The sequence below is a fragment of the Lycorma delicatula genome, chromosome 6 (assembly GCF_047948215.1).
Source record: "Lycorma delicatula isolate Av1 chromosome 6, ASM4794821v1, whole genome shotgun sequence".
Lineage (NCBI taxonomy): Eukaryota > Metazoa > Arthropoda > Insecta > Hemiptera > Fulgoridae > Lycorma > Lycorma delicatula.
The window spans coordinates 165870816-165897472 of NC_134460.1; the positions used below are offsets into that span (position 1 = coordinate 165870816).

General features: G+C 36.5%; 1 pseudogene; it reads left to right on the forward strand.

Annotated features, from left to right (window-relative positions):
• The first annotated feature begins 8002 nt into the window (after positions 1-8002).
• The window catches only part of LOC142326975 (glutathione hydrolase 1 proenzyme-like), a 73278-nt pseudogene continuing 54623 nt past the window's right edge, over positions 8003-26657 (forward strand).

Below are 26657 nucleotides of genomic sequence, written 5' to 3' on the forward strand. Positions count from 1 at the left end.
CTCCTGAAGTGTGTGTTTAATTGAAAACCAACCAGTGATAAAGAACACCGGTCGATCTAGTTCTGTTCTTTGATGGTTGTTGGGGGTTCAATTAACGACACATCTCAGGGAATGATCGACCTGAGAATACACAAGACCATATTCCATAACACACTCTAGTAAAGCCAGTTATTTTTACACGTATTTGATTACTAAATCGTGGATACCGGTGTTCTTTGATGGTTGTTAGGTTTCAATTTAACGACACATTTCAGGAATGATCGGCCTAAGCATGTACAAGACTACACTTCATTTACATTGATATATATCATCCTCTGAAATAATACGTGAACGGTAATTCCCGGAGAATAAACAGGATAAAGAAAGGTTATGTTTGTGTAACCCACCGGGTTAGTTTAGTGGTTAAATCGTCTTCCTAAATCAGCTGATTTGGAAATCGAGAGTTCAAGTCCTAGTAAAGTCAGTTATTTTCAAACAAATTTAAATACTAGATCGTGGATACCGGTGTTCTTTGATGGTTGTTGGGGTTCAATTAACGACACATCTCAGGAATGGTCGACCTGAGACTGTACAAGACTACAATTCATTTACATTCATGCATATCATCCTCTGAAGTAATACCTGAACGGTAATCCCTTAGGCTAAACAGATAAAAGAAAAGATATCATTTCTTCAACCAACCGGATTAGTTTAGTGGTGAACGCGTCTTCCCAAATCAGCTGATTTGGAAGTCGAGAGTTACAGCGTTCAAGTCCTAATAAAATTAGTTATTTTTTTATATGAATTTGAATACTATATCATGTGGATACCGATGTTTTTTGATGGTTGGGGTTCAATTAACTACACATCCTAGGAATGGTCACGAATTGACACTGTACAAGAGATTACACTGGAAAAAGAAAGAAAGTAAAAAACACTAGTACCCACAGCCTAGCATTCAAATCCATATAAAAGCAGCATTTACAAGGAATCGAACCTTAGAACTTCGACTTCGAAAATTAGTTGATTTTGGTGATGATGAATTTTATTTCTAGACTAACCTGGCAAATTAGTAAAAAAAAAATAAACCACCAAAATCAGAATACAAATAACTATTTAAATTTATTTAAAATAAAACAATAAATACAATAAACAGAAAATATGTTTAAACCTTATTTTTTCTTTATAAAATTACAATTATCGTTCAAAATTATTAAATTGAACTATCGTGTTAATCCATAAAAATTTTCTTCTTGTGTCTTTTATTATAATCGAAACAAAAATGTCATAAAATGAATAGTGATTACTTTTCTATCTCTCTCTCACTCCCTCACTCTCTGTCTTGCTCCCTCTCACTCTATCTTTCTCTCTCTGAATCTCTCTCACTCTCTCTCTGTCTCACTCTATCTCTCTCTCTGTCACTCTCTCTCTCTCACTCGCTCTCTCTCTCTCTCTGTCTATTTCTCTCTGTCACTCTCTCGCTCTCACTCTCTCTCTCTCTATCTCTCTCTCTATCACTCTCTCTCTCTCGCTCTCTCTCTGTCACTCTCTCTCTCTCTCACTGTCTGTCTCACTCTCTCTCTCTCTCTGTCACTCTCTCACTCTTTCTCACTCACTCACTCTCTCTCTCTCTCTGAATATTCAATTCAAATTTAAAATTAGTTTTGTAATATATCTTACAATATGAAAAGTGTACATTAATTTGCAGAAAATTATGAATAATTCGTTAATTATCAAATTAAAAAATTGTTGAATTTGTTAATTCAATTTGAAGAGAAACAAATAATTCTATCCAGTGAAAAAATGTTATGAAATTCTTAAAAAGTAAAAAACTATTTGCTCGTCACATAAAGATTAATACAGAGTATACCATATAAAACGCAACCCATCAATCAATCATCCATGAAATTTCAAAAGTGAAGCTTACACCACTACTCGTTACTGAAATGGATTCGTCCAACATCTGAACATCGCGGTAACGCAGTAGAACACTACCGATAGTAACAACAATGCAATCATAACGTTCGGTGTATTGCTAGAGACAAGATGGTGTTTTCGCTAGATGAACGTGTTTTCATTGTCGAGTCGTAATTCAGTACGAAATCAGCGGTCGCAGTGCAAGATTTGTTTCGCCATAAGTACCCAGATAAACCAGCTCCTAACATAACATCATTATTAAGGTTAGTCGCAAAAATGAGAGAGACCGGTTCTGTTACTAACAAGGAACGCAAAAGATCTGCGTCGGTGTTGAATACAGATACAGTCAGTGAAATCAAAGACCGATTTACTCGCTTCGCCAAATAAATCGATCAGACGTTTGTCTGCTGAAATTAATTTGACCAAATCGACTGTTCATCGGGCGACCAAACGATTACAATTACGACCTCATCGCATTCAAACGGTTTATCGACTTCTTGAGCCCGACAAAGAAAAACGGCTACAATATTGTCAACGGTTCCGTCGATTTCTGCGCGAGGGAATTATCGTTATGGATTCGTTATTTTTCACAGATGAAGCACGGTTTCATTTGGATGGCTACGTAAACAGCCAAAAGAGTAGAATTTGGAGTGCTGAAAATCCCCACGTTTATCACGAAAAACAATTACACCCGCAGAAGTCGGGCGTGTGGTGCGCGATATCGCGGAAGAAAATAATCGGTCCTATTTTTTTCGAGTATACCATTAATGCAGAACGATATTAGAATATTTTATTTCAGTTCATCGCACTCTTAGAAGAGGAACACAGACATTGCCGGCTACAACATGACGGTGCGACATCGCACTACGCAGGTTCAACTTCTGATTTCGTCGAGGAATTTTTTAGTAATCGGTCGAGGCTTGTGACCACCAAGATCTCCAGATTTGACTGCGGCGGATTTTTTTCTACTGGGTTACCTCAAAGAAAAAGCCTACAGCAATAAATCACGAACACTTGAACGATTGAAAGTCAATATTGAACAAACTGTATTAAATATCCAGCCACAAACTTTGAAAAACGTTGCAAGAAACGCTGTAAAAAGAATTGAAGCTTGTATCCAAGAAGATGGCGGCCACTTTCAACATTTACTCTAAATGGATGGTAATAATAAAAATTACATTTACGTTTACACATGCCTTTTTATTATTTCAATACCTACCAATATAAGGTTGGATTGCGTTTTATATGGGACACTCTGTATTTGTAATCGATTACAACTTCTATTCGATCTTTTCCATACCATTGCGGTTTATATGTTTTTTTTTTTTTAATCTCATTTTATTTAAATATAATATTTCTTCGTTTACTTAATTCAATGATTGTAACTAAATCGCGCACGCGCGCATATCGTATTTAATTCACGGGGTGTAGCGTTACTAATGACGACAAATTTATTTTCACTATTAACAAAGAAAAAATCTCTCTTGACCGATCGGCAGACTGATTTAGCCGCGAGACTTAACGCATTAGGTTCCGAGAACCGACCGATCAAGATCCGCCCAGACCGTTTTCTTTTCTTTTTTTTTTTACATTTAAAATATTATTAATTAATTTATTTATTTTTACCCGTTCACCTATGACATCCATAATATAACAGTAATTTAGAATATTTTTTTTAGGATGGTTGTACGAATTTTGTTAATTTTTTTTTTCATCATATATATTGTTATTTTTTATCCGTTAAAAAATATGTTAATTAATAATATGATCTTCGATGTAATTTCTAGATATTTAAAGTGTAACCTTACCTTTTATTTATTTTAATCGGTCCAGTAGTTCTAAGGATATAAAATGATCAAATGATTTTTTTAATATTTTTAAATCGATTAACAAATGCTCGAGTTATAGCAGAAAATATCGATGTTGTAATTTTCTACTTGTTTTCATTTCCTCCAATATATGATCAATTTAATTAAATAAATATTAATTGTTTTTATTTATTGTTCATTCTATTATTGTATATTAAAACAAATTTAAAAGTGATTAACATAAAATTACGGCAGTTATTGTGTTCACAAGAAACTAAATATATAAATATATTATATATTAAATAATAAATATTAAACTAAATATATAAATAAACATATATAAATATATATATATATGTTATATATATGTTACAAAGGAAATTCTTAAATCAGCAGAAGCAAACTTAGGCGGAATAAAGAGAATTGGTAGAAAACCTTGGGTTTCAGACAATATATTGCACCTGATGGATGAACGTAGAAAATATAAGAATGGTAGTGATGAAGAAAGTAAAAGGAACTATCGGCAATTAAGAAATGCTATAAATAGGAAGTGCAAACTGGCGAAAGAAGAGTGGATTAAAGAAAAGTGTTCAGAAGTGGAAAGAGAAATGAATATTGGTAAAATAGACGGAGCATACAGGAAAGTTAAGGAAAATTTTTGGGTACATAAATTAAAATCGAATAATGAGTTAAATAAAGATGGTACACCAATATATAATACGAAAGGTAAAGTCGATAGATGGGTGGAATATATTGAAGAGCTATACGGAGGAAATGAGTTAGAAAATGGTGTTATAGAGGAAGAAGAGGAAGTTGAGGAGGATGAAATGGGAGAAATAATACTCAGATCTGAATTTAAGAGCGCATTAAAAGATTTAAATGGCAGAAAGGCTCCTGGAATAGACGGAATACCTGTAGAATTACTGCGCAGTGTAGGTGAGGAAGCGATTGATAGATTATACAAACTGGTGTGTAATATTTATGAAAAAGGGGAATTTCCGTCAGACTTCAAAAAAAGTGAAAGATACCAAAGAAAGCAGTGGCAGATAAATGTGAAGAATACAGAACAATTAGTTTAACTAGTCGTGTTAGGAGAAGATCGATTTGGTTTCAGGAAAAGTATAGGGACAAGGGAAGCAATTTTAGGCCTCAGATTAATAGTAGAAGGAAGATTATAGAAAAACAAACCGACATACTTGGCGTTTATAGACCTAGAAAAGGCATTCGATAACGTAGACTGAAATAAAATGTTCAGCATTTTGAAAAAGTTAGGGTTCAAATACAGAGATAAAAGAACGATTGCTAACATTTACAGGAACAGTAATAATTGAAGAACATAAGAAAGAAGCCGTAATAAGAAAGGGAGTCCGACAAGGATGTTCCCTGTCTCAGTTACTTTTTAATCTTTACATGGAACTAGCAGTTAACGATGTTAAAGAACAATTTAGATTCGGAGTAACAGTACAAGGTGAAAAGATAAAGATGCTACGATTTGCTGATGATATAGTAATTCTAGCCGAAAGTAAAAAGGATTTAGAAGAAACAATGAACGGCATAGATGAAGTCCTACGCAAGAACTATCTCGTGAAAATAAACAAGAACAAAAGAAAAGTAATGAAATGTAGTAGAAATAACAAAGATAGACCACTGAATGTGAAAATAGGAGAAGAAAAGATTATGGAGGTAGAAGAATTTTGTTATTTGGGAAGTTAAATTACTAAAGATGGACGAAGCAGGAGCGATATAAAATGCCGAATAGCAGAAGCGAAACGAGCCTTCAGTAAGAAATATAATTTGTTTACGTCAAAAATTAATTTAAATGTCAGGAAAAGATTTTTGAAAATATATGTTTGGAGGGTCGCTTTATACGGAAATGAAACTTGGACGATCGGAGTATCTGAAAAGAAAAGATTAGAAGCTTTTGAAATGCGGTGCTATAGGAGAATGTTAAAAATCAGATGGGTGGATAAAGTGACAAATGTAGACGTATTGCGGCAAATAGATGAAGAAAGAAGCATTTGGAAAAATATAGTTAAAAGAAGAGACGGACTTACAGGCCACATACTAAGGCACCCTGGAATAGTCGCTTTAATATTGGAAGGTCAGGTAGAAGGAAAAAATTGTGTAGGCAGATCACGTTTGGAATATGTAAAACAAATTGTTAGGGGGGTATACCGAAATGAAACGACTAGCACTAGATAGGGAATCTTGGAGAGCTGCATCAAACCAGTCAAATGACTGAAGACAAATATATATATATATATACACATGAGTAAATGACAGCCTTCGATATGTAAATTGTTAAAACCTATAATGACAATGAAGGGTTGACAGGATATACCCCCGTACAAAAATAAATAACATAAAAACAGTATAAAACAAATACTCGGCCAACCGGAAACTGTTTTGTGGTCTACCAAGATTGATTTAAAAAAAAAAAAAAAAGATGGAAGATATAAAAAAAAAGGAAGATCGATAATTTAATTATATTCAGTTTCGAAGAATAAATATATAATTCTGTAAGATATAATGAAAAATTATTTCTTGAACGGTATTTCATATCATCTTTATATCGATATAATCGAATTGAAAGATAAGTTTAGGAAAGAGATATGTAGAGATGATGTTCGCATAGACTGCTGCTAGTAAAAAAAAAAAAAGATTAAAGAGCTTGCGCGGGAAAGAGAGAGGTACGTAGTGGGAGCGAGAATGAATGACGAGGTAACCGTGAACAGTCGCGTGTCTGCCGATCCCTTCGTTAGTAGTTGTACAGTACGGTATAGACCTCTCCGTTCCTATTCAGTAAACCGACTGAGTGTGATACCGCTGTCATTACAACAGCGAGTGAGTGTTCGTACGCGGTTTGCATACAACATACACACACACACACACACACACACACACACACACACATCTTTATGTGTCGTTTGTCGACAGTGGCAACATCATTTTCAAACAGTCTCAACATCTGTTATACAGTATCGTCCTACCGCAAACCGGCGAATCCGGCCGCCGTATTTTGTTTTTTGTACGTTGGATTACAATCAGGTATAAATAATTTATATTAAAATATAATATTTTATTACGACTATTATAGAAATTAAAAAAAATTATAATATTATAAATTTTAATTGTTTTTTTTTTCAGTTGAGTTATCATTTAACCTTTAAAATAATAAAACGTTGATAGCAGAAATAACCATAGAATTAGAATATTATACCGAATAAAACTAATTAGATGTGTAGTTAATTAAAACCTATCAAATTCGAAAAAAAAAATAAGCGATTTAATTTGCATTAAAACAATTAAATATTCTTCGGTATAATTACTGGTTTTTTAAATATTAAAACAAAGATTGACATTTAACATATATATTTTTATTCTTAATACATGTTTAAATAATAATACAGATTTAAATGCTTTAAGAACAAAAAGATGGATTTAAACGTTAAATGGCAAATTTTATTTTAATATTTAAAAACCAGACATTTTAATTTTAAAATTATATTTAAACAAAAGGAAATCAAAAAATAAAAAATAAAAACCACAATGGTATGAAAAAAGAACGAATAAAAGTTATAACCGATTACAAATATTTGGGTTTCATTATCGTGAAAATTTTTTTTAAAATGAAAAATTTACAAGTGGCGAAATCTGCCTCGAATTATTATAATTAAAAATCTGTTTTGCGATGATAATATAATATTTTAGAAAAAAATTATTTGTTAAGAGTAGATTTCATATGAAAACTACTACATATTATAATTGGTATTATGATTCGACGCGTTTCACATCTTCCACACACCAAAACCATCTTCAGTTCAAAAGTTTATTTATATTTATATATATATATTAGTTTCTTGTGAACAAAAATAACTGCCGTAATTTTATGTTAATCACTTTTAAATTTGTTTTAATATACAATAATAGAATGAACAATAAATAAAAACAATTAATATTTATTTAATTAAATTGATCATATATTGGAGGAAATGAAAACAAGTAGAAAATTACAACATCGATATTTTCTGCTATAACTCGAGCATTGGTTAATCGATTTAAAAATAAATAAAAAAAGCATTTCATTTTGATCATTTTATATCCTTAGAACTACTGGACCGATTAAAATAAATAAAAGGTAAGGTTACACTTTAAATATCTAAAAATTACATCGAAGATCATATTATTAATTAACATATTTTTTAACGGATAAAAAATAACAATATATATGATAAAAAAAAAATTAACAATATTCGTACAAACATCCTAAAAAAAATATTCTAAATTACTGTTATATTATGGATGTCATAGGTGAAGGGTAAAAGTAAATAAATTAATTAATAATATTTTAAATGTAAAAAAAAAAAAGGAAAACGGTCTGGCCGGATCTTGATCGGTCGGTTCTCGGAACCTAATGCGTTAAGTCTCGCGGCTAAATCACTATGCCGATCGGTCAAGAGAGATTTTTTCTTTGTAAATAGTGAAAATAAATTTGTCGTCATTAGTAACGCTACACCCCGTGAATTAAATACGATATGCGCGCGTGCGCGATTTAGTTACAATCATTGAATTAAGTAAACGAAGAAATATTATATTTAAATAAAATGAGATTAAAAAAAAAAAAACATATAAACCGCAATGGTATGGAAAAGAACGAATAGAAGTTGTAATCGATTACAAATACAGGGTGTCCCCTATAAAACGCAACCCAACCTTATATTGGTAGGTATTGAAATAATAAAAAGGCATTTGTAAATGGAAATGTAATTTTTATTATTACCGTCCATTTAGAGTAAATTTAGGAAGTGGCCGCCATCTTCTTGAATACAAGCTTCAATTATTTTTACAGCATTTCTTGCAATTTTTTTCAAAGTTTGTGGCTGGATATTTAATACAGCTTGTTCAATATTGACTTTCAATCGTTCAAGTGTTCGTGGTTTGTTGCTGTAGGCTTTTTTCTTTGAGGTAACCCCGTAGAAAAAAATCCGCCGCAGTCAAATTTGGATATCTTGGTGGCCACAAGCCTCGACCGATAACACGATTACCAAAGAATTCCTCGACGAAATCAGAATTTGAACCTGCGTAGTGCGATGTCGCACCGTCATGTTATAGCCGGCAATTTCTGTCTTCGTCTTCCAAGAGTGCTATGAACCCAAATAAAATATCCTGATATCGTTCTGCATTAATGGTATACTAGAAAAAAATAGGACCGATTATTTTCTTCCGCGAAATCGTGCACCACACGCTCGACTTCTGCGGGTGTAATTATTTTTCGTGATAAACGTGGCGATTTTCAGCGCTCCAAATTCTACTGTTTTTAGCTTTTTACGTAGCCATCCAAATGAAACTGTGCTTCATCTGTGAAAAATAACGAATCCATAACCATAATTCCCTCACGCAGAAATCGACGGAACCGTTGACAATATTGTAGCCGTTTTTCTTTGTCGGACTCAAGAAATCTTTGCCTTTAAATCTTGGTATTGGTATTTTCGCTAGATGAACGTGTTTTCATTGTCGAGTTGTACTTCAGTACGAAATCAGCGGTCGCAGTGCAAGATTTGTTTCGCCAAAAGTACCCAGATAAACCAGTTCCAAACAAAACATCAGTATTAAGGTTAGTCGGAAAATTTAGAAAGACCGGTTCTGTTAATAACAAGGTACACAAAAGATCTGCGTCGGTGTTGAATACAAATACAGTCGCTGAAATGAAAGATCGATTACTCGAATCGCCAAATAAATCGATCAGACGTTTGTCTGCTGAAATTAATTTGTCTAAATCGACTGTTCATCGGGCGACCAAACGATTACAATTACGACCTTATCGCGTTCAAACGGTTCATCGATTTCTTGAGCCCGACAAAGAAAAACGGCTACAATATTGTCAACGGTTCCGTCGATTTCTGCGTGAGGGAATTAATGTTATGGATTCGTTATTTTTCACAGATGAAGCACGGTTTCATTCGGATGGTTGCGTAAACAGCCAAAACAGTACAATTTGGAGAGCTGAAAATCCCCACGTTTATCACGAAAATCAATTACACCCGCAGAAGTCGGGCGTGTGGTAAGCGATATCGCGGAAGAAAATTATCGGTCTTATTTTTTTCGAGTACACCATTAATGAAAAATGATATCAGGATATTTTATTTAAGTTCATCGCACTTTTGGAAGAGGAAGACAGACACTGCCGGCTGAAACATGACGGCACTACGCAGGTTCAACTTCTGATTTCGTCGAGGAATTCTTTGGTAATCGTGTTATTGGTCGAGATCTTGTGGCGACTAAGATCTCCAGATTGGACTGCGGCGGATTTTTTTCTACGGGGTTACCTCAAAGAAAAAGCCTACAGCAACAAAACAACGAACACTTGAACGATTGAAAATCAATATTGAACAAGCTGTATTAAATATCCAACCACATACTTTGAAAAACGTTGCAAGAAACGCTGTAAAAAGAATCGAAGCTTGTATTCAAGAAGATGGCGGCCACTTCCAACATTTACTCTAAATGTAAGGTAATAATAAAAATTACATTTACATTTACACATGCCTTTTTATTATTTCAATACCTACCAATATAAGGTTGGGTTGCGTTTTATATGGGACACTCTGTATATATATATATTATTATTATTATGCTTTTACGGCCAACATGGGACCACTTAAGTCAATTTTAGTTGGATCTTTTCTGAGAAAAGCGTGTTATTTTACTCTTCCGAGCTGCCCAGTATTTCTTCATCCGTTCAGATCTTGCTTTCTTTTCTTCATCCGTAAACACCCTCTTCGTTGTATTTTGTCGTTTGTCTGTCTTTTGTTTAAATCTAATGCTTATATCTTTTAGCTTTGTAATTTTTCCAGTTTTATTCTGTAGGTCGGTCAGGGAAATTCCCAATTCTTTCATATCTTCTCTAATTTCTTTGATCCATCCTACTTCTAGCTTTTGGAACCAGAGCTTTTCAATGATATTTCTTGACAGTCTTGTTTCCTTGTGTCCTTATGAGATGACCGAAGAAAGAGATTCTTTTTTTCCGCATAGTATCAGTAACAGTCTCTATTTCTCGATACACCACCTCATTTGGCACAATCCACCATCGGCCGTCTTTTTGGTGTTTTTTATTGATACACGTTCTGACAATTCTCCTCTCTATTTTCAGAATTTTTTCAATTCGGTTTTTCTGAGTGATTTTGAAAAGGGTCTCGCTTCCGTAGGTGACTTCTGGCTGTACTACAGTTTTATAATGTTATTTTATAAAGTTTTGTTTTAGCAGAAAGGCATTTTTTGTTATATGTTGACCGAGTTAATTTTTGGGATTTAATCATTTTATTTGTCCTGTTTTGCCATGTCACTTTTTCATTTAAATTATAAGTTATTATTTCCCCTAGATATTTAAATTGTTTTACTATTTTAATTTTCTGATCGTTTACCGTAATGCGCTCTATTACCATAGGATCTATGGCCATTAGTTCAGTTTTTTCGAAAGAGATATAAAGCCCTATCTTTTGTGCTAGGTTTTGAAGGCTCATGATTTGTGTTTTGGCTTCTTGAATATTGTTTGCTAAAAGAGCGAGGTCATCTGCAAATCCTAGGCGATTTAGTGTGATGGAGTTTTTCTTAGTACTCATTTTTATATTTTTGGGATTTATTTCATACCATTTTCTCATGACAAATTCGAGGGCGCAGTTAAAAAGGAATGGTGAGAGGCCGTCTCCTTGCCTCAATCCAGTTTTTATGTAGAAGGGTTGAGACAGTTCAGCTCTGAATTTCACTCTGGACTGGGTATTGGTTAAAGTTAATTTTATCATGTTTACGAGTTTAGGGTGAAGGCCCAGGTTTCTCAGAATATTCAGCATGGATGGTCGGTGTATACAATCATAGGCCCTTTTAAAGTCGACAAAGGTGATTATTAGTTGTTTTTTCCGTCTTTTATATAAGTCCATCATAAATTTAGGGATATTATTTGCTCCGGGCAACCTCTCCATGGCCTAAATACCCCTTGGTATTCCCCAGCGTGAATATATATATATACACGTATTGGGTGATTCAGAACGATAGGGCAATACTTTGACAACTCATTCTAAAGGCTAAAAATAAGAAAAAAGTTAATATAAATATAGTTCCGAAAAAAAACGTTTCGTTAGCGAGTTATACAGGGTGAAAGATTTCGCCCGAGTTTTAGTTCCTCCGGGTAAATTAAGGCTTTTTGAAATTCTGGGAAGGTCAATTAAGGGACAAATTCAATTGTTTCTTATTGTTTTTGAGCTGGGAAATTGAAAAAATAGGTCCCAGAACTGGGACCTATTAAAATATGGATTTATATTTATATGAATTTTCTTATTTTTAGTCTCTAGAATGAGTTGTCAAAGTATTGCCCTATCGTTCTGAATCACTCTGTACATATATATATATATATATATATATATATATATATATATATATATATATATATATATATATATATATATATATATTCACGCTATTTTGTAGTTTTACATGGGATATCTTAGAAATTAAGAGAGATACCGTTCTGGGACCTATTTTTTTTTTCAATTTCCCAGCTCATAAACCATAAGAAACAATTGTATTTGCCCTTTAATTGACTTTTCCAGAATTTCAAAAAGGCATAATTTACCCGGAGTAAAAAGGGTAGCCAGTTTCTAGGTCTATAAACCCCAAGCATGTCGGTTTGTTTTTCTTTAATCTTCCTTCTACTATTAATCTGAGGCCTAAAATTGCTTCCCTTGTCCCTATACTTTTCCTGAAACCAAATCGGTCTTTTCCTAACACTTCCTCCACTCTCCTCTCAATTCTTCTGTATAGAATTCTAGTTATGATTTTTGATGCATGACTAGTTAAACTAATTGTTCTGTATTCTTCACATTTATCTGCCCCTGCTTTCTTTGGTATCATTACTATAGATGGTTATATATTTCAGTACAATTATATATGACTTGTTTTGTTTTTTTTTTATTTTCAGGCCGAAATGGAGAGAACCGACCCGAACAACTGTACATGGAGAACAGACCGTGTACGCATCTCCACCTCCTGGCAGCGGAGTTTTATTAGTTTTTTTTTTAAATATACTTGACGGATATAAAATTGATGCTTCCAGCGTTTCTAACATTAATTCTACGATATTAACTACACATAGGATGGTTGAAGCCTTTAAATATGCTTTCGCTCGTAGAACAGAACTCGGCGATCCGGATTTTGTCAATATTACATCGGTAAGATTTTTAAATTGCTTGTAACCGATTCAAATCCAGTTATTTTGTTGTATAGTAATTTTTTTATTACGGATTGAACGCTTAACTATCCTTACAGTTTTCTTTCAGTTGCTGTGAACGATTTGATAGATAATATTGAAACTGTATTTTGTTCATTAAAATTGAATAATTTTAGAGTTCTAATCATAAGAAAAACCCTAAAATAAAAGTGGTTTTACCGGTGTGTGTGTGTGTGTGTGTGTGTGTGTGTGTGACATTTATTATGTATGTTAATAATCATTGATCAAATGTAAAGAGAACTTAACGATTTGAAAGTTTTATCATCGTAACGAATGTTGATCTAACCTTACCAGAGATTCATTTCTCTCTCTTTCTCTTTTACCTCCTTTCCTTCTAATGTGAAAATTTTTTTTAGGTAGATTTCATATGAAAACTACCTATTGTAATGGGTACCATGAACGTTTCATATCCCTCAGACCCAAAAACCTTCAAAGGCGTATATATATATATATATATATATAATTACAAAATAAATTAAATAACACCTTATTTTTTTTATTCCAAAAGCACTTTCGTCGGAATCCACATCATCGGTTATATATAAGATATATTTATATATATATAAATATATATATATATTTTTTTTTTATATATATAAATATATATATATATATATATATACTTCATTCATTTGAATGCAGCTCTGGTTTGATGCAGCTCTCCAAGATTCCATATCTAGTACTAGTCGTTTCATTGCGGTATAACCCCCCCTAACAATTTGTTTTACATATTCCAATTTTTGCCGGCATGCGCAATTTTTTCCTTTTACTTGACCGTCTAATATTAAAGCGACTATTCCAGGATGGCTTAATATATGGCCTCTTCTTTTAATTATATTTTTCCAAATGCTTCTTTCTTCATCGATTTACTGCAACACCTTTTAATTTGTCACTTTATCCACCCGTCATATTTTTAACATTTTCCTATAGCACCACATTTCAAAAGCTTCTAATATTTTCTTCTCAGATACTTCAATCGCCAAGTGAAACTTCCATATAAAGCTACGCTTTAAAAAACTTTCACTTTCACTTTCAAAAATGTTTTCCTGACATTTAAATTAATTTTTGATGTAAAGGAATTATACTTCTGATTCGCTTGTGCTATTCGTCATTTTATATCGCTCCTGTTTCGTCCATTTTTATTAATTCTACTTCTCAAATAACAAAATTCTTCTACCTCTGTAATCTTTTCTCTTCCTGTTTTTACTTTCAGTGGTCCATTTTTTGTTATTTCTACTACATTTCATTACTTTCGTCTTATTCTTATTTTATTTTCTTGCGTAGGACTTCATTGTTCCTTCTAAATCCTTTTTATTCTCAGCTAGAATTACGATGTCATCAGCAAATCGTAGCATCTTTATCTTTTCACGTTGTACTGTTACTCCGAATCTAAATTGTTCCTTTACATCATTAACTGTTAGTTCCATGTAAAGATTAAAAAGTAACGGAGATAGGGAACATCCTTGTCGGACTCCCTTTCTTATTAGGGCTTCTTTCTTATGTTCTTCAATTGTTATTTTTGCTGTTTGGTTCCTGTACATGTTAGCAATTGTTCTTCTATCTCTGTATTTGAACCCTATTTTTTTTAAAATGCTGAACATTTTATTCAAGTCTACGTTATCGAATGCCTTTTCTAGGTCTATAAACGCCAAGTATGTCGGTTTGTTTTTCTTTATTCTTCCTTCTACTATTAATCTGAGTGCTAAAGAAAATTGCTTCCTTTGTCCCTATACTTTTCTTGAAACCAAATCTGTCTTCTCGTAACACTTCTTCCACTTTCCTCTCGATTCTTCCGTACAGAATTCTAGTTAAGATTTTTGATGCGTGACTAGTTAAACTAATTGTTCTGTTTAATCTTCTGATTTATCTGCTCCTGCCTTCTTTGGTATCAGGAATTTGTCACTGTAGATTTAATTGGAACTGAACCTGTGTTTAAAGCGACTGTCAAAAGTATTAGATCAATGGGAATTATTCATGTTAACAATAAATTGTTGCCTAGTGTATTGCAAATTAATTATTATTTATTTTTTATTTTGTTTGTTTTATAATAGAATTTAAATATTTCAGTTCGTAAATGAGTTAACGTCGAAAGAGTATGCCGATTATATACGTAAACAAATAAGAGATGATCGTACGTATGGAGCTGTATTTTATAACCAAGAAGATCATGGAACTGCTCATATCTCAGTTATATCACCAGATGGAGATGCAGTTTCTGTTACTAGCACCATTAATCTTTAGTAAGTTTCATTTTGTAATCGGTTATTTGACGCCTTGCTAAAGGCATCATTTTCATAAGATTATGTAATTAATATCTTCTAATAAAGCTACAACATGTTAAAGAAGCGTATATCTAAATTATGTTAAATTGAGATTTTACTCCAAAATTTGTGATTTTCTAAGCAATGGAGGGGGGTGTGGCTAAAACACAAGATTCCAAAAATTTCACCTTACGGGCAATAAAAATATTGTCATTTATCAGTTTAGTATTGAAGTTATAACTACTATTATACTATACTGTATACTATCGGCACTGATGTCAGTATATACGACGTTTAGAAATAAAGTAATGAGACCGGTTCAGAAAACGTTTTTATTTACAATCCGATTTGAAATAGTTCCTTCAGAAGCCACGGCAACGCTTCAAACGGTTTTCCCAACCTTCATAACGGTGTTCGAATTCAGAAATGGAAATATCCTTCAACCGGTCGGTTACATTTTTTAAAATATATATTCTACTTTTTCGAAACGGTGTCCTTTGAGGTGTTTTTTTTAAAGTCGGAAACAGGGGAAAAGTCGCAAGGACTCAAGTTAGGCGAATAAGGTGGTTGAGGAACTATAGGGATGGTTTTTTCTTTGCCAAAAACTCATTAATTGATTGATAATGCAGTGCAATAAGGCGCATTGTCATGATGCAGCACCCAGATATCTTTGATGGCAGTCTCAGGCGGGCAACTCTTTTAAAGAATTTCTCAGAAAAACATATTCATTTACAGTCTGTCCTGTAGGTAACCCATCAGGTTAGTCTATACGTCTTCCCAAATCAGCCAATTTGGAAGACGACAGTCCCAGCTTTCAAGTCCTAGTAAAGTCGGTAGTTTTTTTTCACACGTATCGTTGATACCGGTGTTCTTTCACGGTTGTGTTTCAATTAACCACACATCTCAGGAACAGTCGAACTGAGAATATACAAGACTACACTTCATTTACACTCATACATATCATCCTCTGAAGTATTTTCTGAATGGTAATTACTGGAGGCTAAACAGGAAAAAGAAAGCCTATCCTGTAGGCAAATACTGCTTATGGACAGCGCTGTTACTATCAAAGAAACAAATTAGGTTGGTTTTGATTTGGTCACCCGGAGTGTATGTCGTTCCCAACTGATTTCTGGTCGTCTGTAATTACTGGAGGCTAAACAGGATAAAGAAAAAGAAAGTTAACCTGTAGGCAAATACTCCTTATGAACAATGCCGTTACTATCAAAGAAACAAATTAGGTTGGTTTTGATTTGGTCACCCGGAGTGTATGTCGTTCCCAACTGATTTCTGGTCGTCTGTAATTACTGGAGACTAAACAGGATAAAGAAAAAGAAAGTTAACCTGTAGGCAAATACTCCTTATGGACAATGCCGTTACTATCAAAGAAACAAATTAGGTTGGTTTTGATTTGGTCATCCAGAGCGTGGATTGTTCGCAACTGATTCCTGATCGTTTGAAAATGCTTTAAACCACCTAAAAACTTTGACTTGTGACAGAGCGTCGTCATTTTCAATTATGAAAACGTTTTGGTCATATTCTTACCGAGTTTAACACACAAAACTTGATTGTGCAATGCTGCTCATAATTAGTATCGCTCATTTTTGTAAAAAATGTATACAAAAAGTTTACGTCTCATGTGGCGACTAAAAATATTAATAACTAATATAAATCCGCTGTTCATATAACCATATGTTTACTAGTAATTTTACAGTGTTGCCAATTTGGCTGCCCAAAAAAAAAAAATAGTCTCATTACTTTATTTACAGACCTCATACTTCAGAAGAAAATTGCAGAAATTGTTAACTATTTAAATTCTGCATAAGAATCCATTCTTGGTGAAATTTTTTCATTTGATCTTCAGCCAATTTTTAAAAACTTTGCTTTGCCTTATAAGAAGCTGACAGTTGTTACTGCAATAATCTTTACTTTAAAAAAATTTGTTAAACATTTCTCATCTCTCATTTAGCAAAAGATTTTTTTCATACTTTGATCGTCCTTTAGTTTTTATAGGAATAACATGTACATTGGGCTGAACAAAAGATGCTAAGCCGTCAAAACCTATCTGGTATGAAAATACCGCGTTAAGATTTGTAATGTTACAACATTTTGCGGTAACTATGTAATTATCAAACAAGTACTCCGGTTAAGTATTTGACAAATTACTGCCGATAAATCAGACAGAAAAATTAATAAATGACAAATTACTTCAGAGAGTAGAAGAACGCAGATTGTTCTTAAAAAGTAGAAGGCAAACTCTCACTTAAGGGATTAGTTTGAGTCAAATGATTTTACGGTTAATATTCTAGTTGAATAATACTAGATGATTAATTGGAGGAAGCCCCTGACTACAAGTTTTAATCTAAGTCGCCAAAGCTGCTGGAATTAGCAGTGAACAGATGGCTTGTGATAGATTAACATGGTTACCTGCTAGCCGATGATTTAGATTGAATCGAAAGAAGATTAGTAGAGATGTACGGTATTTATAACAATTTTTTTTTTGTCTTCAGTCATTTGACTGGTTTGATGCGGCTCTCAAAGATTCCCTATCTAGTGTTAGTCGTTTCATTTCGGTATACCCCCCTAACAATTTGTTTTACATATTCAAATGTTGCCGGCATGCACAATTTTCCCTTTTTACCTGTCCGTCCAATATTAAAGCGACAATTCCAGGATGCCTTAGTATGTGGCATATAAGTGTGTCTCTTCTTTTAACTATATTTTTTTAAATGCTTCTTTCTTCATCGATTGCCGCAACACTTCTTCATTTGTCACTTTATCCACACGTCTGATTTTTAACATTCTCCTATAGTACCACATTTCAAAAGCTTCTAATCTTTTCTTTTCCGGTTTCTTTTCCGATTGTCCAAGTTTCACTTTCATATAAAGGTTCGCTTCTAACGTATACTTTCAAAAATGTTTTCCTGACATTTAAATTAATTTTTGATGTAAAAAAATTATATTTATGATTCGTCTGTGCTATTCGAGATGTTATATCGCTCCTGCTTCGTCCATCTTTAGTAATTCTACTTCCCAAATAACAAAATTCTTCTACCACCATTATATTTTCTTTAACTAATTTTACATTCAGTGATCCATCTTCGTTATTTCTACTACATATTATTATTTTCGTTTTGTTCTTGTTAATTTTCTTGCGTAGGACTTCATCAATGCCGTTCATTTTTTCTTCTAAATCCTTTTTACTCTCGGCTAGAATTACTATATCATCGGCAAATCGTAGCATCTCTACCTTTTCACCTTGTATTGTTACTCCTGATCTAAATTGTTCTTTAATATCATTAACTGCTATTTCCATGTAAAGATTAAAAAGTAACGGGGATAGGGAACATCCTTATCGGACTCCCTTTCTTTTACGGCTTCTTTCTTAATGTTCTTCAATTATTACTGTTCCTGTAAGTATTTGTATCTCTGTATTTGAACCCTAATTTTTTTAAAATGCTGAACATTTTATTCCAGTCTACGTTATCGAACACCTTTTCCAGGTATATAAATGCCAAGTATGTTGGTTTGTTTTTCTTTAATCTTTCTTCTACTATTAATCTGAGCGATAAAAATTGTTTCCCTTGTCCCTATACTTTTCCTGAAATCAAATCTGTCTTCTCCTAACATTTCTTCCACTCTCCTCTCAATTTTTCTGTACAAAATTCTAGTTAAGATTTTTTATGCTTGACTAGTTAAGCTAATTGTTCTGTAATTCTTCACATTTATCTACTCCTACATTCTTTGGTATGATAACACGTTTTTTGGAGTCTGACGGAACTTCCCCTTTTTTTTGTAATTATTACACACCAGTTTGTATAATCTATCAATCGCTTCCTCACCTGCACTGGGCAGTAATTTAACAGGTATTCTTTCTATTCCAGGAGCCTTTCTGCTATTTAAATCTTTTAATGCTGTCTTAAATTTAGATCTCAGTATTGTTTCTCCCATTTCATCCTCCTCAACTTCCTCTTCTTCCTCTATAACACCATTTTCTAATTCATTTCCTCCGTATAGCTCTTCAATATATTCCACCCACCTATCGACTTTATCTTTTGTATTATAAATCTGTGTACCATCTTTGTTAAACACATTATTAGATTCTAATTTATTTACCCTAAAATTTTCTCTCGCTCTCTCAGACTGTCATCCGTCTCTTTCTCTCTTCCTCTGTCTCTCTTGTCTTTCTCACTCTCTCATTCTGTCAGTCTTTCTCTTTCTCTCTCTCTCTGTGACTCACATTCACCTCTCAGTGTATCCATCTGTATGTCTGTCCATCTCTCTCTGCTCTCTCACACTGTCTGTCTCTCTCCCCTCTGTCTTAATTTCTGTCTCCCTCTCTCCAAGCTCTCCAACCTTTCTGTTTCTCACACCCTCATTCTCTCTCACTCTTTTTCGCCTTCCTCTGTCCTTCGTCTTGTCTTTCTCACTCTCTCATTCTGTCAGTCTTTTTCTCTCTCTCTCCCTCTGTCTCACACTGTATGTATGTCTGTCTCTCTCATTCTGTCAGTCTTTCTCTTTCTCTCTCTCTCTCTCTCTCTCTCTCTCTCTCTCTCTCTCTCTCTCTCTCTGTGTGACTCTGTCTGTCTCTCTCTCTCTCTTCAACTTTTCTGTCTCACACCCTCTCTCTCTCACTCTTTCTCCCCTTCCAATGTCTCTCTTGTCTGTCTCACTCTCTCATTCTGTCTGTCAGTCTTTTTCTCTCTCTTCCTCTGTTTCACACTGTATGTCTGTCTCTATCATTTTCAGAAAATTTTCCTTAACTTTCCTGTATGCTCCGTCTATTTTTCCAATGTTCATTTCTCTTTCCACTTCTGAACACTTTTCTTTAATCCACTCTTCTTTCGCTAATTTGCACTTCCCGTTTATAATATTTCTTAATTCTCCATAGTTCCTTTTATTTTCTCCATCACTAGCACTCTTATATATTCTATGTCCATCCATCAGCTGCAATATATCCTCCGTGTTATAACAAATAGTTGTCGATTTCTACAAAAAAATAATTTGGTACGAATTATACGATTATTTTTTATAATCGCAGATTTTTAACCGGTGTAATGAGTAATAATTAATATTCGCTTTTCTTAATACTTGTTTCAGTTTTGGAGCCGGCATTACATCATAACGCACCGGTATAATACTTAACAGCGGTATGGATGATTTCTCAGTTCCCGGTAATGTAAACTATTTCGGCTTACAACCGTCACCGAATAATTTTATCGAGCCTGGAAAAATGTCATTGTCATCGGTCAGCCCTACAATAATTGTTGATAAAGATGGTAATGTAACAATGGTTATTGGAGCTTCTGGCGGCACTAAAATTACTACAGCTGCGGCCAGTGTAAGTTTATTAAACTAAAAAAAAAAAAATATTTATTTCTGTATGAATGCTTGAATTCTTGTACATGCGTGTTTTTTTTTTTGTTATAGAAAATTAAAAAAAATGAATTTATTAAAGAAGTTATATTTATGCAAGTCTTTAAAAGGAATGCAAAACTGGCGGGAATATTACAAATCTTTCCTTCGAATCGCAGTGCCTGGACAGTGTCCCTTGCTGCTGTATGATTCTGTAATCGGACGTATTTCAAAGGTTTATTTTAATGACGGGTCTAAGTTTCAAATTTTGTTATATTTTATGGACGGATTTGTGTACGGCATTCCTATCCACTTGGACCAGCGTTCTCAAACCCATTTCTGGGTCCGACCGCGGGAAACTGGGCTTTTAAAACCTCTGCCCCCGATGTAATTGCCCTTCAGACCGTCCGTTGAAGTCCTTTCGGTGCTAGCAGGAATACGCCACAACCCTTTAAAAGTGCGTAATGGAAACCGTTCTCCACACATCTTCATTAATTTAGTTTTCCTGTTTAAACCGCATAAAAGAAAAATTTTATTAAAAATGCATCCGAATTCAATAATTTTACTTACCTGATCTATAAAAGATGTGTATCCAATAAGTCATGGTAGGTATCTGGATTAACCCACCGGGTTGGTCTAGTGGTGAACGCGTCTTCCCAAATCAGCTGATTTGGAAGCCGAGAGTTCCAGCGTTCAAGTCCTAGTAAAGCCAGTTATTTTTACATGGATTTGAATGCTAGATCGTGGATACCGGTGTTCTTTGGTGGTTGGGATTCAATTAACCACACATCTCAGAAATGGTCGAATTGAGACTGTATAAGACTAGACTTCATTTACACTCATACATGTCATCCTCATTCATCCTTTTTTTTTTTTTTTTTTTTTTTTTTTTTCTCTCTCAGCTCCCCTGAGCCGGACCGACTTGTTGGTATTACGCCGCCCAGGGGAGTGTCTTTAAACTCAAATAGGCCTCCCCACCTACCGGCTATATACCGGCAAGGCAGGTCGGCCTACCGGTTAGCTCTTTTTGAGAGTTCTTTATCAATATTGGCCCCTTGGGGACCCAAAAGGGCAAGACTAATACACCACGCAAGACCCATTTCGCCGCGACGCGGTACCGGGTCCCTTCAGTATTCAGTGTGCTCTTGCCTGACTGTTACCCGTGGAGTCCTTGGTGGCTCATCAGTGCCGACGCACCGCAGCATGCTGGACCTCACCGGCAAGGCTGTCCACCCGGTCCTATTCTAGCCAACACCTTGTCTTCTCTCATCGGAGTATTTCTGTAGAACAACTTGTCTAACAAAACTAGCAAAATTATTCCGGTTTGACTCGCTTCTTAGCATGTAGTCTATTGTTGTCTCTGGAGTTATACCTGTGAGTGCCTTACTATGTCTAAGTGTGTCCCACCTATTGCACTCAAAAAAGGTGTGCTCAGCATCATCTATCTCGTTGCAGTAGTTGCAAATCGGCTCTTCTCTCTTGCCTATTTTGTGCAGGTAGTTATTGAAGGAACCGTGTCCTGTAAAAAACTGCGATAGGTGATGATCAACCTCACCAAATCTTCTCGACAACCATGGCTTGATGTTGGGGATGAGGGTTCTCGTCCATCGACCCACAGCTTCCTGCGACCATCTTTCCTGCCAGATATTATAAACGGCATCCCTGACCTCTTGTTCTGGCTTGCCTTGTGCCCTCTCCACCCTCTTTTTTGCGATTAGGTCAATAGGAGGTGTACCCGATAACACGCACAGGGCGGCATAGGACACTGTCCTGTATGCGGACACAACACCTAGGAGCACACACCTGTGCGTCCTCGCCAGTCTCTCTTTGTTGCGCCTGATGGCGATAGAGCGCCACCAGGCCGGAACGGCATACATAAGCGAAGACACGACGGTGGTCGCCAGTAAACGGCGCTTTGAGGCCCGAGGGGCATTCTGCGATGACATAATGATGTTTAGACTTTTTATCATCCTTTCTGCCTTGTTGCATACATTGACTATGTGCTCGGTGAATCTACCGTTTTTCTGGAGGATAACTCCTAAGTACTTGATGTTATTCGCTTCTTCTATAGCATGACCGTTGATGGAAATATTGAACGGTTCTAGCACTCTTCTACCCGTAAAGGCAATACACCGGCATTTTTCCGTAGACAGTTGCAGACCCCTGGACCTCAACCACTCCTGTATAGTGTCGATGGCCGCATACACCCTCTCACGCACCTCCAAGACCGTCCTACCCTCTACGAGGACTGCAAGGTCATCTGAATAAGCCAGCACCTGAACGCCGACAGGAAACTCCTTCTGAAGGAGTTCATCTATAATCACCAGCCACAACAACGGCCCCAAAACAGAGCCCTGCGGAACTCCACCGTGCATTTGAAAATGTACTGTTTCTTCCTGTGCTTCCACCAGACATCCTCTGTTGGACAAGTAACATTCAATTTGCCTACGCAGGTACGGGCTGAGGCCCCTAGCCGCAATTGCGTCATTAATATGACCCCAACCGATAGCCCCGAACGCGTTTTTTATGTCTAGTGATAGCATCAGTGGAATTCTCCTGGTTCGCCAAGCGCCTCTCTTCACCTCGTCGGCCCATCCCGAAATTCGGCAGATAGCCTGCACGGTGGATCGCCCCCGCATAAACCCGTACTGGTTAGGACTGATTCCGGCTCCCTCTTCTAGTTCTTTGATGATGCGGCGAGCCAGCATCTTTTCTACTAGCTTCCCCATCATGTTAAGGAGGCTCAGGGGTCTATAGGTTATATCTTCCTCCGAAGAGGTGCCTTTAGGTAGGAATACCACTCTGGCCTCCTTCCAGCAGTCGGGGAAGTCTCCGTTCTCCATGCCATGGCTGGCAATCTCGAGCATCTCCCAGGGAGCCTTCTGAACCAGCCCCTTGATCACTGCCGCGGGAATCTTGTCCGGGCCAGGGCTCTTTTTGGTTGCCAAACTCCTCGCCGCAAGTTGCAGCTCTTCCATGGTGAATCTTCTATTGTCGCAAGGTGTGGATCTCACGATATCAGGCACTGTATGCGGGAACAACCTGGCTACCTCCCTTGCAACACTGGTCTTATTGAGGATAGGCATACGTCTCCCGAACTTTTTGGTCACAATACGATATGCCTGGCTCCAGGGATTGCTGTCAAGCTCTTCGCAGAGCCTGATCCAGCAATCCTTTTTACGTCTCTTAATAGCCTTATTGAGCGTTCTTCTTGCCTCGAGGTATCTATTGGCTGTTTCCTGGTACCCTTCTCTGTTATTTCTAAGAATACGTTGTTTCCTTCTCCTAAGGGACTGGAGCTCTTGTCTCATTGCTTCAATTTCAGCAGTCCACCAATATACGGAGCGCCTCCTTGTATTGTTAGCTGCCATTCTGTCCATTTCCTGCTTTATTATATTAGATAAAGCCTCAGGTGATTGTTGATGTCTATCAGACAGTCTACTTGCAGTCCTGTTGACGATTTGCTCTATTTGTACTGATGAGAATCTCGGAGGGGGGGGGGGAGTGCACTTCACGCCTGAAATCTACGTCTTTCAGATCCAAGATAGTGGCGCGGTGATCGCTCGCTATATCTTCTGAGAGAACCATCCACTGGTACTGATTCCTCCTCCACCTACAGTCCAGGATGGTGAGGTCAAGCACCGACCGATGACCTCTCGCTACGTACGTGGGCGTATCGTCATTAATGCAGATGCAGCCGGCAGTTTCCAGGAGATCGGCAAGAATCTGTCCCCTCCTGTTGGTGTGTCGACTGCCAGCCGCCACCATTTTGCTGTTAAAATCACCCAACATTACGATCCTCTTGGTTGAATTGGTAATCACACCTTGTAAAGTGTCGATGAAGTTAGTAAAGTCCGCGATCGCAATGTTGGGCGAAATGTACACACCCACGAATAGAGTTGTTTCGGTTTCAACAGACACCACGCCACTACCTCTAACCTTGAAATTCCATTGTATACTATGACTTACATCCATAATGGCAACATCTCCCGACATATCAACAGTCCATCCAAGTTTGGCAGCTTCATATTTATTGGGTTCGGTGACCACAAGGAGGTCTACGTTCTTGTCTGCAACAACACGACTAATTAAGTCGTGAGCGAGAATACTCCTATTGGCATTCGCTAACATAGTCCTAATCATGCAATTTTTTCTTACATTGCCATGCTCCAGTCCTGTGTTCACCGCTCTTACAATCGAGGCATTGCTTAGGTTCAAGACAATCCGCTATCTTGTGACCTCTGCTACCGCAGTTGAAGCACAAATCGAGCCTATCTGGGCCCTTACATTCGTGCCTTCTATGGCCCGTGCCCCAACAACGGTAGCACCTGTCTTCATCTTCCCGGATGTACGCCTGGCAACTAATCCATCCGATTCTTATTCTTTCCTCGACCAGTTTGCATGCCGCTCTATAAGAGGTCATGACCGTAATATTTTGTGTCTCGCCAAAACCTTTCCTCATGGATGTTATCTTGACTTCCTCGCTAGAACCCACGCGTTTTATAATGGCAGCCATAACCTCTTGCTCTGTTGTGTCATGCTCGACATCTCGGATGTGCACAACAGTTCTCCTTCCAGCTCTGCTTTTTATATCAACGTGAAGGTCGGCAGCCTTGTCCCTCAGGATAGATGTAAATTGTTCCGCTTTCTCGGCACCCTGTATCCTAACGTGGAGCTCCTCGTTACGGCCCTTTCGCAATGAGATGACGTTATTTGCCTCCTCGCTGGTGACAGCATCCTTCATGGACCGGAGGAGCTCCGCGTACGTTTTTCCTTCCGCCTTAACAATCACTGTTCGGCTTTGCTCCGCCGGTGGAGTAGCCTTCTTTATCGGGATTTGATTATTACCGATGTGCCCTTGGAGAGTTAACACATATACAGGTGTTTCCCTTGCTCTGAAGATATAGGATATGATCTTCTTGGCAAAATTTCCCATACTGCCCGAAGGCAGTATGTACGCTGAATTTGGTGACTGTATAGCTATCTTTTTGAACGCCTTCAATAAACAAGAAAGGGTTTCCTTTTCCGGGGCTCCCGAGTCATATTGTATCTTAAATTTCTTCTTCTTTTCTTCAACGGTTTGGTCTCCTATTAGAGTTATTTCGTCTTTTATGATGTCACCAGCTGCGAGCTTGTTACCTATATCCTGCTCACCTACTCTCCTTAAATCTCTAAGAGTACAAATGTCTTTGACTTCAGGTGGAAGGTCAGTAACCAACTTTAGCTTGCTCCTAAGTGAGTTAGGCCACCTTTTAGGGAGGAGCTCAATGAGTTCTTCATCACTCAAATCGCTGGTCAAAATATACTCCATGTAATCGTCACCCGCAATAGGGTCCGTTTGGGTAGCTTGGGAAGTCTTTGTGTCTGGAGAGGACAGCTCGGAAAGCGCATTCAGTCCCTCGTATACTCGCCTTAGATCCTGTTCACGGGTCGCAATGTACTTATTCAAACCTGGGCCTAAATGCTGTTTCAACGATATCAGTATCAGACCCAATCGGTATGCTAGACTGCTCACTGTATCGGGTGCCTCTTCTTCCTCCTCGGAAGATCCTTGACGGAGCCTCTTCTTCCCTTTTAGATCGGTTTTCTTGACCGTCGCCGATTTTGTCATGCTGCTGCTACTTTGGGCGGATGTCCCATCCATAGGGAGTGAACCGCGTCTTCGCATGATATAGTACTGTACTCAGGCGGCCGTCCCAAGTTCTACGAGTACCCACTCGGGGAAGGGGCCCCCCAAAAAATATTTGGGGGGGGGGTCGTGGTGGTAGGGGGTTAGGGAAGGTTTTGGGACGAATTTATGTCCAGGTAGGAAGGAAATCGAGTGGGTAGTTCTCGAGATATTAGTAGAAATGTAATTCCCTATTAAAACAGCTCTGAGGACTTAGAAAAAATCTCTACTAGTACGACGGTAATACGAGAGAATAATTACAAGTCCTTGTTTACTACAATAAACACGCCTGTATGAGCCTGTATATTAACTTAGAAAAATTTCGCTAAGAAATATTATAATATTATACTATTATAACCTCAATAGTATATAATGAAACACAAAAAAGTATC